Genomic DNA, 13666 nt, shown 5'->3' with positions numbered 1-13666 from the left:
CATACTCCTCCTCTCCCTAGGCAAGCACTAAGCAGGCTTTTTTCAAGCCATCTGCTCACTCTCTCCACCTTTGGTTCCCTGGAGGCTTCTCTTTTATCACTAGTCCTGGGACTCATTTAGCTACACCAGCTACCTATCATGTGGCTGCAATAACTTCCCCATCTGGGGAGGAGAACTGAGCAAAGCACAGGTGGAATTGGACCTATTACCTCTTAAAGGGCCTGTCGCCCTGTGACACACATTGGTGCCACTTCTGGCTTGGTCACAGTCTCAACAATCAGACTCAACTTTCATCATACACAAATGAAGAGCACTAACCATTTGGGGACTGATTTTGCCATTTTTACTCACTAGGTCTATTGATCCTTTTTACACACAAACACATGCTCAGGGTCAGAGTCCCATTACTGGATGCAAAACTCCCTTTGCTTTATTACTATGTATAAAAAGATGTATTATGTATCAAAGCTGAGAATTTCCAAGAGCACCTATGGGAGTTAAGGGTTTAGCTCCTATTGAAATTCAATGAGACTCAGGGACCTTCTTCTCTTAGGCTCCTTTGAAAATCCCAGCTTCAAGGATTGTCCTGCACATGTGTTTTCCTAATATGCATCTAACATATAAATAAGGAATTGAATTCTTTGCAAGAGAGCCATAGCATCCTGCAATGCTGCCATATAGGACAATGAGGCAAATTAGGTCTTAAGCTTAGTTCTGTTTTGTAGCACTCCTTATCAGTTATCATTAAGTGTCTACCACATATAATGGCTGTTCAGAAGCGGAAACAAAGAAATAAGTGAAAATAGATACAACAGGTTTTTTTAAGGAAAGTACTCAACTTCCTTGTAGTCTTAAGTGGGGGTCAATGCTACTTTAAAGTACGTGGTATTACCAACAAAAATTGTATTAATCTGATGCATTTATAAGGAGCCCATCATACTAATACTTGGCTGCCATAAAAGCCAACATTTGTTTAAAAGGATAACTATTTCTTGTCCGTTTTGCTCCTTTCCAACATTGTATCTTCCATTGGTTTGGAGAAATAAGGCTGCGCAACGTGGTGTTACCATTAATGCAAAAAGTGCAAACAGGCAAGGATTTCTTTGTGCACCAAAGCTTGTGCTAATTCCAATTTCATGTGGCAAGGAGTTACATTGCCAAGCAGCCACCTCCGGAAATACTCAGATTTTCATCCTGGGATCTCTCAGCCTTAGGGCCTTGGTTAGTTTCAACTCGCATAGTGTGTCTCTGTCCAATCTAGACATAAGAACAGTCATACTGGGTCAGACCTAAGGTCCATCTAGCCCAGTATCCTATCTTCTGACAGTGGCCAATGCCAGGTGCCCCAGAGGGAACAAACAGGTAATCATCAAGTGATCCATTCTCTATCACTCATTCCCAGCTTCTGGCAAACAGAGGCTAGGGACACCATTCCTGCCCATCCGGGCTAATGGGCATTGATGGACCGATCCTCCATGAACTTATCTAGTTCTTTTTTTAACCCTGTTAGTGTTTTGGCCTTCACAACATCCTCTGGCAAAGAGTTCCACAGTTTGATTGTGCATTGTGTGAAAAAATACTTCCTTTTGTTTGTTTTAAACCTGCTGCCTATTAATTTCATTTGGTGACCCCTAGTTCTTGTGTTACGAGAAGGAGTAAGTAACACTTCCTTATTTGGTCTAATCAAAGAGTAACTACGGAGACAGTTTACAATCTAAGAGTTTGTCTATACTTGACATGCTGCAGTGACACCGCTGCAGCATTTGAAGTATAGACACTGCCTATGCCAACAGGAGAACCTCTCCCATCAGCGTAGGTAATTCCCCTCCAAAAGCAGCTGCTAGGTCAACAGGAATTCTTCCGTCGACCTAACACTGTCTACATGGGGACTTAGGTCAGCTTAACTACATCATTCAGGGGTGTGGATTTTTAACATCCCGAGCAGCATAGCTGGGTCATCTTATGTGTAGGCCAGGCCTAAACAAACATTCAGGTGTAGCCATTATTACTGGTCAGCCGGTACTATAATCAAATGCCAATAAGTGTCTCTCTACAAATAGGCTATTTTTGAATCAAGATCACTGAAGTAGGTTTAGGAAGCATTTGCAGTAGATAAACAGTAATGAGAAGGAAAGGAAATAAAGTGTGGGTTTTTTTACTCTGTTAGGGAACCTAAGGAATTGCAAATATTTGACAGCGATTGAGAAGACAAGTGACACTACCAACATAAAGCCAAATATCTACATAACCTGAGTTGTAACAGGAAGGGGCTTGCCAGGAGTACAGAGAGGATGCAACATTTCTTCTGAAAAAAATCACACACTTCTCTGAATTGAGAGGGGCCTAACTTTTTAAAAAGTATGTTGGACAAAACCTATGATGGTGCTTTGTGAGCCATGATTAAGAAAGCAAAGCCCAACCTTTTATCAATACACAGGTTGCAGAATTGCCTATGAATTTACTGTAGTGAGAGTACTTCCCTCTCAGCTATGGCTGCATCTCCTACCCACCAGCCATTCTCCTGCAGTCTTTCACAAAGGAAGTCATAGTAGGAACAAATCCAGAGGGTCATCATTTTTTTCCACTTCTCCAGCATGGTGTGGCTTGCTCTCACCACGACTATAGGCCCAAAGTTGTAGTATTGACTAGAATAGAAACTGACCTGCAGTCTCACGGGATGAGTTCCCACACTGAAAATGCAGTTTGCGTAGCAAATGAGGGCGACAGTTTTAATTAAAGTTTATTTTCAAATATACATTACAGTTTGTACCTGGTACAAAAGTACTGCATACCTTATGAGCTTTGGAGCACTGCTCTGCACAAAGTGAACGTGTCCTTTATCATGAGACGTTTCCTATAGTTCCCAAGCCCCCCAGATGACTATCACACATACACAAGAGTAAGAGAGAAGGTTCAATAAATACAATGTAAGCAGTTCCCAAAATTCACACAATTATTCATTCATTCTTCTCCCTCCCGCCCCCCACAAAAAAAAAATCGCCTGTCATAATTCATTAAAAATCTTTCAGCAGAAGAGAATTTTCCATGTGATTTAGTTCTCCCCAGGGTTACGCTTTGCAGTTAAGTAAAGATTGCCACTGAATGTCCAGGAAAGATAAATCTAAGAGGAAAAATAACCTCTTATACATTTTATGAGACATTAGAGACCAAAAAACTAAGATTTGCAAATACACAGTTTTGCCTGATACGCCTTTCATATAAGAGATGATGTTTTATTCTTTTCTGGATGATGTAATACTCGGGGTGACTCGCATGTGCTTTTGCCATCATAGGACACTCTACTGAATATACAAAGTTCCTTTGTGCACTGCTTCCTTATTTATAATTCTCAGGATTAGATCAGAGCAATTTTTTAAACACTTCTCATTTGAAGATTAACTCAGATTAATGTAACATGTCTTTTGACCATTTATGCAATTTAGTTTGATGCATTTTGGATTGAGCCCTTTCAACTGCAGGAAAAGACACTGTGCTTTATTTCTCAGTCACAAAGAAATTAAGTCAGTGATCATGACAACAAGAGAAATATAACTGCCAACACTGAGCCTGGTAGTTTTACTTGGATTCACAAAGAAACATGAAATAAAACTGATATATCATAAGTGGCTTTATATAGGCTCATAACAACTCAAGCAAAAGCAGGTTTATGCCAGCTACAGTTATCAAAACATCCAATAACACAAAGAAAAGACAAAGCTGGAACAAAACAATGAAGGAGAGACAGAAACACACACTAAGATACTGTGACTAAAAAAAGAAAGTCCTGATTCTCCACTCATTACATCAGTTTCCCTCCCCCCCCCCCAGTTATTCTGGTGTAAAGTTCATGTAACATAGTAGAGCCGGCCCAATATCTGGAGAATGACATTTTAACCTCACTCCACAAAGAATTTGAATTTAAAATATATACTAGATACTGTAAATTGAATCAGTGTTAATTCCCCATGATATTAAGGCAGTTCACATCCAGGACCTTATAATTGTGGCAGGAGCCTTTGAACATTAACTTAATATGATTTTTCATATTAGTTTGCTTTTAATTTTTTAAGGTAATATCACAGAATCATGGGACTGGAAGGGACCTCGAGAGGTCATCTAGTCCAGCCCCCTGTACTCAAGGCAGGACTAAGTATTATCTAGATCATTCCTGAGAGGTGTTTGTCTAACCTGCTCTTAAAAATCTCGTGATGGAGATTCCACAACCTTCCTAGGAAATTTATTCCAGTGTTTAACCACATCAGTTTAATTATCCAATCTCTGTAGAAGCAACTGAAACATATGTGACCGTTACACATAACTCAAAAAAGTATGTATACATTATAGCCCAAGTCCTCTTCCTAGAGCCCAGCACCCATAACTGAGGATCTGCACAGCAAGGAATGCCCCCCTTGCCAGAGTCCACAGAGTGGCAACAGAGCCACTCTTCAGCGGTTATATTCTAGGTTGGAGTGGGTGGCATTGCCCTAGAGCCTCTACCCCACGGGGGGGGAGGGGGGAGAGAAGGGCAATAACTGATGGATGCATGCAATGGCAGATCCACTTATCTTGTCCCCATCCTTTCCCCTCCCAACACTTAATTCTCGGGGGGGGGGGGCAAGTGGCAGGACTGCTGTCAGTATGGAGGGTCATGCACCCTAGAGTGACCTCCTAATATCTCGCACAGATGAACTTCAGTAGTTCTGGGACCATCCACTGTTCACCCCTTGATCTCTTTGATTTTAGCTCAGGCTTGTAAGTGTTTTAATGTGCATTGATATCTACAGAAATCAGTGCACCCTATTCCCTTCTTAACAAATGTCCGTATAATCTATACGGACTAGTTATAACCAGATTACCAAAAGTAAACTCTTTAGAACAGGGAATGCAGTAATGTTGCTATATTCTTTGTCTGTGGATTGGACTCCATTTATTAAAGGTTTTGCATAATTTTATTATATTATATATATATATACACACAGAGTATTAAAGATAGTCTTAATTTATATTAAATGATGCACGTTACTTAGCAAGATCAAATGTGTAATTAAACTTAGCACCTTTCCCCCCCCAAAAAAATAATGCTTCCAAGTAGCATTGGTTATAGTGAGCCCTTTGACACCAACATGTACATTCTGAACTGACAAGTCTTATATTTAACAAGTAGATTTAGGGTTACATTTTCAGAAGCACTTAAGTGATTTTGAAGCCTAAATCTCATTTTTTAAAAAGTGACAAGCACATAGGAGTCTAAGTCCCATTCACTTGCAATGAGTGGCAGGTTCTTAAGTCCCCACATCTTTTGAAAATAGGACTTGGGCACTTTGGAAAATTTTACCCAAAGGCTACAAACCTGTCTTCTTGAGAGCCTGTCACCTACTGTAATTATGATCAGTGGAAGTGCTTGAGCTGGAATCCGGAGTATAAAAGAAAGGGAGCTACTGCCAACACAATTGCCACAAAAGGCCTTCAGCTTGGGAATTCATTCCCACCTGGGACTGAAATAACCATATTTTGATGACTTTCAAGGCAGGCTACAAGGCCTATTTACTTAGGCTCCTCAGGAGGGCAAAATACAATGGGGTCTATCTTTTAGATGGGGAAGGAAGAACTAACTGTCAGGACTGATTTTTGCTGTCCTGGTTATTGCTGGGCTAGGTGCAAAGTAATTTGTTTGCATTTTAAGTTTTTGTAAAGGTGCTTTGGCGTCTTTTTTCCTGTGTTATTTTGAATCTAAACAAATCAATATACAGCAGTGTCAGTATGAAGTACTAGGTAGCCCCACAAACTAGTCTGAGACCCAAACCTTTCTGTGCAAGCTTCTTTACTGTGAGCATAAATACATACATACATACACACACACACGCACGCAGGAACGGTCAGCACACATTCATTGGATCCATTACTAAAACAGCCAAACTACAGACACATCTCCTTTAAAAGTAGGTTCTCCTCTAACTCTTCCCAGGGCTACTAAAAAGTTCACAAACAACAAAATTCCCAAGTCATTTGCAAAAGGTTCGAACAAGCTCAGTTATCAGTCCTCCCCCTGAGTTATCAAAGTCTCCCTAAACTGAAAACTCTTCTTTATCACCAAACTTCCTACTGTAGCCCCCCAAAAGGGCATTTGTAACGTAAGGAAGGTCCTAAGCCCCTCACAGCTGGAGTCAGCTTTCTAGTTCTGTCCTGTGCCTAATTAGGCACAACAGGCACCACCTGCAGTAGTGTTGCTTAAGAGAATCTAGAGAACACTTACAGCACTCTGAGTTCCCAAGCTGGAATGTTGCAGTTGTTTGTCTCTTCTTTACCCACAGAAGAACTCTCCCAGGACTTGTTTCCGGGATGGCAGGTGAATAAGGCTGTATTATCAAAACTCAACCTATTTGTATCATCTGAAAATATCACTTATCCTCGCTTGGTCAGACTGTGTTTCAATCCTCATAGATTCACAGATTTTAGGGCTAGAATAGACCATTATGATAATCTAGTCTGATCTCCTGTATAACCAAAGACATAGATTTTTCACTCAGTAATTTCTGCACTAAGCCCAAAACTTCTTGGGTGAGCTAGGACAGTGGCTCTCAACCTTTCCAGACAACTGTACCCCTTTCAGGAGTCTGATTTGTTTTGTGTACCCTCAAGTTTCACCTCACTTAAAAACAACTTGTTTACAAAAATCACACACAAAAGTGTCACAGCACACTATTGCTGAAAAATTGCTTACTTTCTCATTTTTACCATATAATTATAAAAAAATCAATTGGAATATAAATATTGTACTTACATTTCAGGGTATAGTATGTAGAGCAGTATAAAGACCTTATTGTCTGTATTAAATTTTAGTTTGTACTGTAGCCTGTGCTTTTTATGTTGCCTGATGTAAAACTATGCAAATATCTAGATGAGTTGATGTAGCTGCTGGAAGACCTCTGCCTATCCCCAGGGGTACACATGCTCCTGGTTGAGAGCCACTGAGCTAGGACATATTAGTGGCTAATTGGCCAAAAGCCATTTCTTTTTAAACCTGAGGCTACTGAATTACTAGCCTCAGACAAACCATATAGTGAACTTTAATCACTACTTCATGCAGCTCTTTGACTATGACTTAAGTCTGAGATGTTAAGACAGGATACTCTCTTTTCTTTGTATCTAGGTTCTCATACTCGTCAGTATGGTATCTCAGATCTTGTTTTTTCTTGTCACATGGCTCTGTCCTCTAGTCAGGAATCAGTGGTGTGAGAATTAGGTTTAATAAATGCCCTAGCACTTGACTTCAGTTGCAGAATTTTATTTTTTCTTGTTTCTACACCCAAACTAGAATCTGAAATAAAACAGTATTTCCAACTGCTTTCTTTTTATTCTTGGTAATAAATGAATTATTCCTGGATAGACATGTACCCTCTATTGTTGATTAAACAACAGAACACAACTTTTTGCTACCCTCGATTCACATGCATAAAGCATAACTCCTGTTGATATGTGACCCTAATGCTAAGATGTTTGCCACCAGGACAAATTACTGTACTTATACTTCAAACACTAGGTGCTGATGTTTCAGAAAACATAAAACAAGGCTTTTGACTACAGGTCTCAGAAATACCTCACCTAGAAATTACTGATACTTTGATTTACTGACCTTTAAGAAACCACCTTGGATTATTTTTCAGACTGGTATGAACAAAACATACAAGTCTTATAAATTAATGATTAAGCCAGCTTCTCTAACTCTTTGTGATAACTGAACCATTACAACTGTATCACAGAGGGCAAGTTCAAGCCACTAACTTTATAATATAGCCTTCCTGTATATTCATCTGTCTTATTTGAAAAATATCTGAGGCCAAATTTTGCCCACAAATCCATGTGCACATCTCCCATTGATGTCTATGCTTTATTTGGGTGTCCTAAAACAATGCAGTCCCCAGGAACATCTGTCTATCCGAGTCTATTTTTCCTTCATCCTCATCTCAATGTTGTTTGTTTGTTTGTTTTGGGGGGGGGCCATCTGTCTGATATCTCCTTCCCACATGCAAAGTGATAACATCAGGTCCAGTGGAGAAGACAGCAGTCAGTGCCTCCAGCAGAGCTACCGGGATCCAGGGGAAAATCCAGAGGGAGACCATCTTTCTTGACCAGTAGATCACACTATGACCAGACACCGGACTTCCCTGCAGTCGTTGAGAGGAGGGAAAAGTCAGTGGCTAAAAAGATTAAGAAGTGGAATGAAAGGAATAAGGGAGTAAGAGGTGAAACCCAAGACAAAGCAGCGGGACATATGACAAGAAATAAGCAAAGCAGCATCCTAGCTTTTAATAGACTCAAGGGTATCCTATACAACGAGCTATGACCATCTCTTCCCCAAAATACATACCACCATGAAAGCAACGTGGAACAGAAAGAGTTTAAAGCCAGAGATACAGACATTTCCTATTACTTCCAGCTGGGAAGCAGCCAAATGTGGCTGGAGGACCAACGTTCTTTCTCCCATCAGCCTTGCAACAGTACACAGGGGCAAGAAGCTAAGTATGGGCAGGGTCATGGTTCCCTGACTCCTGAGAAGACCATGAGATCCCAAACAGTGATAGCATTACAGGCTACAAAGCTAAAACATAATAGCATCTACGAAACTCTGCATCAGCCAAAAGGTCAATGTGCCTATACCTCACCGGAAAGCTAAGAAGAATGTATACAGTCCTGTGCTGTGTTCCTTCAGGTGCTGAGGTCTATGAAGTATTTCAACAAGTTCAGTATTGTCAAGGTGAGAGTCAGTCTCCTCTAGCAGCTCCCCCAATATATCCACTTACCAAGGAAAGAGAATGCTTTTAAAATGCAATCCCTTTTGATTGGGCTAAGTACAGGAAGGAGGAGCAACCTCCCATCTGCAACAGGTGCGCTGAATTCACTGCACCACCCAAAACATATTTTCCCCAATTGTAGGCAGCAAACATGGAATGGTTCTCTGAGCCAAACAACTCAATCTCTGCCCTAGGAGCCTCAGCCACCAAACCTCTTACCTTTCCCAAATCCTGCACGAACTGCCATCGTAGGTCTCTGCTGAGTTAAAGAGGCCTAGGAGTCTCCTTTTAGTCATCCCAACACATGAACACCCACTCAGGGTCCGCTCCCCTATACTCACCCACCATGAAGTACTCCGTCCAGGCCATGCTTTTACCAGCCTCTTTTCACGCCGGCCACCATAGGTGAAGTTGCCATTGAAGCAATGCTCTCAAAGGCTGACTGAACTCAGGCAAAGTCTGAGCTAAAGCAGGAGAGGTGGGCTTAGCCTCTGTGGGGTTGCCGGCAGTGACCTGTGTCAAGCCTTCTGGACTAGGGTAGAACTGAAAGCTGCCAGAGCAGTGACTAGGCAAAGCCCAGTCATCCTGGGCACTACAGACAGCAGCTGGGGTAGGTTCCCAGTCACTGCAAGTCCAGAACCAGCTCAGGACAGTCCATTATATGGCATAATGGAGATAAAATGGCTGCACTCAGGCACAAAGATGAGTTACCTGAGGCTCAAAAATGTAGTAAAGGATTCTCCACTGCACCTGCAGTGTCATTTATTGACTGTCATGTGACCCTTGACTCATTCAGTCACAGGCATGTTAATTGGCCATATGGCCCGTTCACAGAAAGCTTTACGCTAAAATCCCTCCAAGCTAAATCTTCCCCAAGTACTAGGAAGTTATTTAGGATTAAGTGTGCAAGGCTGAAGGAAACCCTGATAAGGCAAAATGGATTGAAATGTAAATCCACTACAAGACAGGATTGGGGGGGGGGGAAAGGGGGATCAAATATAAAATCCTTTAACATGAAACTAAATAAACTGATAATTTAACCTTGTTCTCAGCATCATATGAATTTTCTGAGTAGTTTCCCAAGGATCTCGTATGCAGCTTGACATCTCTAACTGCACTCAGTCCACTTTGTACTGTATTGCCATCTAGTGGCCGCTGCATAGAATCTGTCCAGGCCATGGTCTAACAGGAAAACTGCATTGCAAGCAATGGTGTTGCATATTCAAGCACAGCAAGCTTCTCCCTCTATCCCTTTCATACTGTACGCCATTTAGCTATGAATGGAAGCATAGTTGCCAGTTGTGGACATGTTAATGAATTTGCTAACATGCCCTGAATCTCAAAAGACAAAAGTTAACTAACATTTCTGCTGCATTTCTTAATGTATCCTCCATAAAGCTGTGGAAAGCATTACAAATGGGAACAGAATTATTAGGACATCCAGTTTGTTCCTGTCCATGTTTACAAGTGTTTTAACGAGTTGCCTTTTAAAATATTGCTGTGTTGTACAGCCATGGTCCCAAACACGCCAGTAACACTTCTTTTAAACTTCAGTGTTTGCACTTGTATAATGCAGAATCCTGTGGTGTGTTATGTCAGGAAGTGACAGAAGTATTGGCTTCAGCAGCACAGATGCAATGTACAAGAGAGGTCCAGATCCTTAGCTATGGCCAAACTACTCAGAACAGGATTTTGTACTGTCCTGGTCTGCCAGCTGTTCTGTGCAGGCTGCAACCATCTTCAAGTAGTGGGAAGCCTGCTCTAATTGATGCCCTGATTAATGGCCGCAGGAGGCTGGTATTTGAGTTTGTTTTGGGAGAGCAGCAATCCTTTGCATTAATCCTTTCATACCATGGCTTACTACCACCGTATCCCAAAACACTTCCTTTGCTTTTAGTTAATCAGCATTAACGTAGCGAAGGATTGTCATAGCTCAGAGCAATCCCAGCCAAGCCTCCTGTTTCCCTGCTATGCTGGTAGCAGGGATGGGGAGCCCCTGTGTCAGCTCTACTCCACTACTCACCTTTACCCTGGGATGATCCACTCTAAGCCAAGTAAACCAGTTTCAGGTGCAGATGATGCCAGCACAAAGCAGTTGCACTCTTCAGATACTTGGATTTGGGCCAGATCCTCTAGTCCTTTACAAATTGCACAGGACTAGAAAACCAAACTCAGATCATATGCTTTCTTCTGTACAAAACTCTGGGCTTTACAATGACATGTGTCTACAGGGAACATCTTAACCTGCCTGACGTCAGAATTCTGCATTTCAGTTCAAGGAACTGGATGCGTGCATTGTAGATGGATCTGATAGGGGAATTTCCAGTGAGTTTGTTACAGAAATTTGGAAATTGAGTGCAAGACGATAATGGTGCCAACATGAGAAGAAAGAACAGAGGAGTGCAGACATGGATCCGAGAGTTAAACCCTCGAGCTTTTTTTGTCCCATGCAGTTCTCATTCATTGAACATGGTGGTCAGTGATGCAGCATCAGCTTCTAGTGAGGCTGCTGAATTTTTTAATGTAATTCAAAGCATCTATGTCTTTTTCTCTGCATCAACTCATCGATGGCAAATTTTGAAGCAACATCTGGGAACATCCTCTCTGACACTGAAACCACTGAGTGCCACACGATGGGAAAGTTGAATGGAGGCGATAAAGCCTATCAAACACCAAATTGGGAAGATAGATGATGCCATAGTTGCCATTATGGAGGATAATGTTATGACAGGAACTGTTCGCGGGAGAACAGTGGCAGAGGGAAATGGAATCACCAGAAACATACATAACTTCAAATTTCTGTGTGGCTTAGTGTTGTGGCATGACATACTGTTTGAAATAAATGTTGTAAGCAAGAGACTCCAAGGTGGTGACCTTGATATATCTGGAGCAATGGAACAACTGGACAAAGCAAAGTCATACCTACATTCTTACCAGTCAGATGAGGGATTTCAAAACTTTCTGAAGAGTGCACAGAAGTTGGCAGAGGAACTTCACACTGCAGCTGTTTTCCCACCCATTCAAGAATACAAGAGTCACCGAAGAAGATGACATTTTGATTACGAGGCACGGGATAATCCCATAAGAGACCCCACACAACAATTCGAAGTTGAATTCTTTAACCAGGTGCTAGATTGTGCAATACAGTCAGTTGAAGAACATTTCATGCAGCTCAAGGAACACAGCAGTATATTTGGGATGTTGTATGATATTCCAAAACTCCTCATTGTACCTGAAGAAGACCTACACCAGCAATGCAGGGCACTAGAGACAGTGTTGACACGTGATGACATGTGTGATATTGATGCGAGTGATTTAGGTGATGAACTGAAAGTCCTTTCAAGATACATTTCAGCAGGATCAACTCCAAAGGCTGTTCTGGAATATATGTGCACAAATAAGATGACCACCCTCTTTCCAAATGCTTTTGTTGCTCTGCGCATACTTCTAACACTTCCTGTAACAGTTGCCAGTGGAGAACGCAGCTTCTCCAAGCTGAAGTTAATAAAAACACATCTACGCTCCACAATGACACAGGAGAGGCTGGTCGGCCTTGCAACCATCTCAATAAAGCATGAGCTGGCCCAGACTATGGACCATCAGGAAGCCGTTCAAATCTTTGCAACCAAGAAGGCACGGAAAGCACCACTTTGATTATTCAAACAGATAAAAATGCCAGTGTTTACTATGCAGACAAGAAAAGTTACATTTGCTGTTCAGGTGTTTGAAAGTTAAGTGTTACTTAAAATTTTTGAACAAGGCATTTTAAGTTGCTAGTTCTCCTTTATTGGGGTAGGTAGCAGAGTAGTACCGTGAGAGGAGTAGAACAGGAAGAAGGCAGAATTCGGACCTTTCAGAGTTTTGGCCCAAGCGAGGGGACATGGGGGCGTCATTTGAGCTCCCTGCCTCAGGTGCCAAAATGTTGTGGGCCGGCCCTGCCTGTCGTATTCTCCCTCCCCTGACCTCTAGGATGAGATTGGGAGTTTTGTGCTGTTCTTTTCCCCTCCCTCTGGTTACACACCAGTTTTCTCTATGCCCAGCTGGAAGATTGTAAAATTGGACATAGGAGCTATTGCTGCTCATGCTCTTGTTGACTTGCTGAGGCCTCCATGAATGGATGACCTTCCCTTCTGATTCAGTGCAGTGTTTCGAGGCAGCCAGAAGAGGAATGGGAGAAGACGATGGGGTAGCAGCACTACCTGGAGGCAGCGGGAGAGGTAGCCTCAGGAATAGCAAGCACTTCCTGCAGGGTGTCCCAGAGCCCGGGGCTGCCCCAAGCAGAAGCAACAGTCGTACCCCTGCACCGCAGGAGGAAGCCTTCCAGAGGGAAAAGGAGGAAGATTAGAGCTTGGCAAAAAAAAATGTTGCATGAATAGTTTATTTGCTGAAAAATGCAGTTTTGGTTGACCCAAAACTATTTATGAATTTTACCCTATTCATTTTGGCTGGGGAAATGTTTTTCAGGGCTAGCTTCAGGAAAGCAAGCCTGTGTGCCCCAATCATCTTCAGCCTACTGGTCAGGGCTCTTGCCTGGGATGTGGGAAACCCAGGTTTGAATCCCCATTCTGGAGCACTTCACCTTCCCTATTTCTCAACAGAGCATCTTAACCACCAGGCAATAAGCTCTTTTGGGGTGAGTTGCTTTCACTCTGTCCCATTGTGAAGCTGTGACCCTTTGAATAAATAAATTAATTAATCTAGTCCAAAAAGATAATGCCTCTCTAGCCTGGTGATTAAGGCACTCACCTGAGAGGTAGGAGATGGAGATTCGACTCAGGCTGAAGACTGAAATCCTCATTTCCTACCTCTCAGGTGAGTGCCTTAATCACCAGGCTAGAGAGCCATTCTCTCTGTGGCACAGTGAATAGTTAAGT

This window comes from Terrapene carolina, unplaced genomic scaffold, assembly GCF_002925995.2.
Source record: "Terrapene carolina triunguis isolate 2854851 unplaced genomic scaffold, T_m_triunguis-2.0 Scaffold89, whole genome shotgun sequence".
Taxonomy (NCBI): domain Eukaryota; kingdom Metazoa; phylum Chordata; order Testudines; family Emydidae; genus Terrapene; species Terrapene triunguis.
Note: the sequence above shows the minus strand (reverse complement) of the source record.